Genomic DNA, 5,230 nt, shown 5'->3' with positions numbered 1-5,230 from the left:
ACGACGGGAGGACAGAAACGAGTAAAACAGGAATACAAGGACTTGAGAGGACAGGACAGGGACAGAGCGTGGTCATGAGCGCGAGGTATTTACTAACTAAAAGTGTTCAACTACCGGGCACCGAAAAAGAGTCAGCCGTGAGCTTATAAAGGGAGAGGAGGACAGGTGCAGCCAGTTGAGCGCAATCAGCGCTGCTGGCTGCAGTGAAGACAATGTTAAACTAGGAGTGAAGACAAACCTCAACCCACATGCAGAGAAAGAGAAAAACAAAAGAATAGATCCCCAGAACAAAAACAAGTGAACAGAGTGACACAAAAACCTAACTGACAGACGTGATTCGTGACAGATCCCCCCCTCAAGGAACGCCTCCCGGCGTTCCACCAGGTTGCTCAGGATGCAGGCGATGGAAGTCCCGGATCAAGGGCTTATCCAGGACGTGACGGGAGGGCACCCAGGACCGCTCCTCCGGTCCGTACCCCTCCCAATCGATGAGGTACTGCAGGCCCCGACCCCGCCGTCTAGAACGGAGGAGCCGGCGGATGGTGTAAGCCGGTGAACCATCGATCAGATGGGCGGGAGGGGGGGAAGCAACAGGGGAATGAAAATGGGAGGAGGAGACAGGTTTGACACATGAAACATGAAAAGAGGGGTGGACACGTAAGGACTTGGGCAGAGTAAGACGAACAGACACGGGGTTAATGATCTTGGAGATGGGGAAAGGACCAATGAAGCGGGGGGCAAGTTTACGAGAAGCAACCTTCAGGGGAAGGTTCTTCGTGGAGAGCCACACCTTCTGACCCACCGCATACTCAGGTTGGGGGGTCCTATGGCGGTCCGCCTTTTTACAGTAGGCAGCACGTGACTTGAGCAAGGCGGTCTTGGCCCTCCTCCACACCCTCTGGCAACGGAGAGCGGCGAGGTGGGCCGAGGGAACAGATGCCTCCCTCTCCTGAACAGAGATAACAGGTGGTTGGAAACCAAAAACAGTGTAAAAAGGGGACAGACCAGTGGCAGATGAAGGGACGGAATTGAAGGCGTGCTCGATCCACGGGAGAGCAGAGCTCCACTTCTCGGGGTCGTTAAGACAGAGGAGCCTCAGTTTGCCCTCCACTTCCTGATTAGCCCTCTCAGTCTGACCGTCCGTCTCAGGGTGAAAACCCGAGGAGAGGCTAATAGAAATACCCAGAAGACCACAAAACTCTTTCCAGAAGTGGGAGACAAACTGAGGCCCCCGATCAGAAACAATGTCTACAGGCAACCCATGAAGCCTAAAAACCTCACGAGCCATGACGTGAGCCAGTTCTTTAGAGGACGGTAACTTAAAGAGGGGGACCAGATGAATCATTTTGGAGAAACGATAGACAATGGTGAGGATGACAGTGAAATTGTTAGAAGGTGGGAGACCAGTTACAAAGTCCATGCCAATATGAGACCAGGGACGCGAAGGGCAAGGAAGGGGGCGAAGAAGCCCCGATGGAGATCGTCTGGAGGTCTTGGACTGAGCACAGGCTGGACAAGACCGAACGTACAGGCGAACGTCCCTGGACATGGTCTCCCACCAAAATTGGGACCTGACTGTGAAAAGGGTCTTGGCGAAACCTGGGTGACAATACAGCAGGGAGTTGTGACAAAAATGAATGACCTGTTTAACCTTATCGGATGGAACATATAGACGATCAGGTGGACAGTTAGCTGGAGGAGGACGTGTCTGGCTGAGGTCTCTCAGGTCCTGCTCTAACTGGGTGATGGCCAGGCGGGCACTCTCAGGAAGGATAAAACTCTCTTCCTGAGCCGAGGGGAAATTATCCCCCTCCAAAATGCGAGACAGGGCATCGGGCTTAACATTTTTCTCCCCAGGTCGATAAGAGAGGGTGAAATTAAATCGAGAGAAAAACAAGGCCCACCTGGCCTGGCGAGGATTAAGGCGACGAGCGGACCTGAGATATTCCAGGTTCTTGTGGTCAGTCCATACCTGGAACGGGAACCTGGAACCCTCCAGCCAGTGACGCCACTCCTCCAGGGCGAGCTTAACAGCAAGCAGCTCCCTGTCCCCAACATCATAATTTCGTTCTGCCGGGGACAGGCTGCGGGAGAAGAAGGCGCATGGGTGAAGACGTCCATCCTCATTGCGCTGACTAAGAATAGCCCCCGCACCAGTGCTGGAAGCGTCCACCTCCACTACAAAAGGCTCCTCTGAATTGGGGGACTGCAGGATGGGAGCAGAAACAAAAAGTCTCTTAAGTTCGGTAAATGCGGTCTCTGCTGCAGTGGACCAGAAAAAACGAGACTTGGTAGAAGTGAGTTCATGAAGGGGTTTAGCGATGATACTGTAGCCTTTGATAAAACGTCTATAGAAATTGGCAAACCCCAAGAAACGTTGAAGCTGTTTGCGGTCCTTAGGAACGGGCCAATCCACCACAGCAGAGACCTTACTGGAATCCATCTCGACACTATTGGGGGACACAACAAAACCTAGGAATGAAGTTGAAGAGACATGAAATTCACATTTCTCAGCCTTGACATATAGTCCATTCTGTAACAGGCGGGTGAGAACAGATCTCACTTGTTTACGGTGTGAAATTATGTCTTTAGAAAACACAAGTATATCATCGAGATACACAAAAACAAATCTGCCGACCATGTCTCTTAGCACGTCATTCACCAAAGTCTGAAACACGGCCGGTGCGTTGGTTAAACCAAATGGCATAACCAAATACTCATAGTGCCCATCGGGGGTATTAAAAGCCGTCTTCCACTCGTCCCCCTCTCTGATGCGGACCAAGTGATAGGCATTCCTAAGGTCTAATTTGGTGAAGATGCTAGCCCCCTGGATAAGGTCAAAAGCAGTGGACATAAGGGGAAGAGGATATTTGTTCTTAACAGTAATTTTGTTAAGTCCTCTGAAATCTATGCAAGGACGCAGAGACCCGTCCTTCTTTTTAACAAAAAAGAACCCAGCACCGGCAGGAGAGGCGGAAGGGCGGATGATGCCAGATTTCAGGGACCCCTGAATGTACTCTCTCATGGTGGCTTGTTCTGGGGCTGAGAGAGAGTACAGAGCTCCTCTAGGAGGAGTAGACCCTGGAATAAGATCAATGCCACAGTCGTACGGACGGTGAGGAGGAAGCGAGGTGGCCTTAGTTTTATTAAAGACCTTCTTAAGGTCGTGATACTCTCGGGGCACATTAGATATATCTGAATCATAAGTCACATTATTATCTACTGTTTCTACAGGGACCACAGCATCAAAAAGGCATGTAGTTAAACAGTCATCCGACCACCCTAAAATCTCTCCCCTCCTCCAGTCTAGATGGGGATTATGTTTCATTAACCATGTGGTTCCTAAGACCACTGGAGCCTGGGGAGATTTGATGACCACAAAGGATATCTCCTCCTTATGGTTACCCCCTAAACACAATAAAACTGGTTCAGTAATCAAAGAAGAAGAGTTCAAAGGATGACCATCTAAGGCCACTACTGACAGTTTGTGGGGGGTAGAACAAAACCGAATACCTGCTGTTACAGCAAAGTCATGGTCAATGAATTCAGTATCAGCCCCAGAATCAATGAAAGCTTTAATAGAGACCTGAGATTTGCTGGGGGTGATCAGATCGGCGGGTATGGTGAAAGGTGAGGAGAGTTTGCTGGTGCTGACATGGCTCAGTAGATATCTCCTCTCATCTACTGAGCGACCCCTTTTACCGGACACTTGGCGTTGATATGACCAGCCCCTCCACAATAAAAACAAAGATGTCCTCTCCGTCTCCTCTCACGTTCAGTCTCAGTAAGGCGACTCCTGCCCAACTGCATAGGTTCCTCTGCCAACAGAGGAGAAGAAACAATCGGTGAGATGAGAGATCGTGGAGGGGGTCGAAACTCACTGACTGATTTAGCCGCCGGTGAAGTCTTTGTTCCTCGTTCTCTGGCTCGTTCGACCAGCCTTAAGTCCACCCTGGTGGCCAAATCCTCAAGGTCCTGTAGGGAGTCAGGATAACGTTTAGTAGCTAATCCATCTTTGATTTCATCCGTTAGACCCCTATAAAAGGCATCAGTAAGAGCCTCCTCGTTCCAGTGGCTTCCTGAGGCAATGGCGTGGAAGTCGATAATGTAGTCAGTAACCCTGCGATTACCTTGGTGAATGCCAAACAACCGTCTGGCAGCCTCACGTTCTGGCAAGACAGGGTCAAAAACCCTACAGAGCTCCCTGGTGAAGGCCTGTAGAGAATAAATGTTAGTAGAATTTTTCTGCCATTCAGCAGTGCCCCACTTTTTAGCTTGCCCAGCGAGAAGAGAGATCATATAAGCAACCTTGGATTTTTCTGAGGGAAAAGATGACGGTTGTAATTCAAAATGGATCTCACATTGCGTGATAAAAGGTCTACATTGATCAGGAGTCCCTGAGAACAATTCGGGCGGAGTCAGACGAGGTTCCCTATTGGATTCAACATAACGCGTGGTCATGGCTGAATTATGTTGCTGATCCTGGGAGTATACATTGTCCAATCTGCGGGACATGTTCTGCATGTCTGAGGTTATTTTACCGATAGCTCCCTCAACCTCCGAGCGCCAACCTGCTGGTGGTGAGTGGTCCATAATGGCCCGGTAGTTCTGTAACGAACCCCGTATAATGGACCAAAATCACCACCACAACAAAATCAATTAAATAAAGTTTATTAACTGATGAAACGGCAGGGCGGACCTCGGCAAGCAGACACAGACTGTGAACCGGTTCCAGGTTCCAAACACCGATCCACACGAACAGTCTAAAGATGGAGAACGGTTAGTGGTTGTGCAGGTGACGAGAGTGAAGGCAAAGTCAGATGAAAAAACAACCACTAACCGTCTCAGTGATGATGGGGGTTCCGAAGCGCTGAAGCGGGTCCAGCTGACCCGGATGGCTGCTGGAGGAGCTGGGTCTGGTGAGAGACGACAGTCGGCAGCAGCTGTAGCTTGCAGCGAGGTTTGCAGGATAATATGGTGTCTCCAGCACCGAGCGTGATCCAAAACCAGCGAGTGGTGGAGAGTGGAGCTGGTGGGGATGATCCGTGAGACGTGGTCGAGCAGGCGTGGGTCAGAACCGATGATCAGATGCCGAGATAAACCAAGGAGCAGACGAGAGACGAAGTCAGGAGGTCCGTGGGTCCAGAAGCCGGGAGGTCGAGCCGAGAGGAAGGGAACAGGAAACGACGGGAGGACAGAAACGAGTAAAACAGGAATACAAGGACTTGAG

The sequence above is a fragment of the Nematolebias whitei genome, chromosome 15, assembly GCF_014905685.2.
Source record: "Nematolebias whitei isolate Nwh7 chromosome 15, NemWhi1, whole genome shotgun sequence".
NCBI classification, from domain to species: Eukaryota; Metazoa; Chordata; class Actinopteri; order Cyprinodontiformes; family Rivulidae; genus Nematolebias; species Nematolebias whitei.
This window is presented reverse-complemented; position numbering follows the sequence as displayed.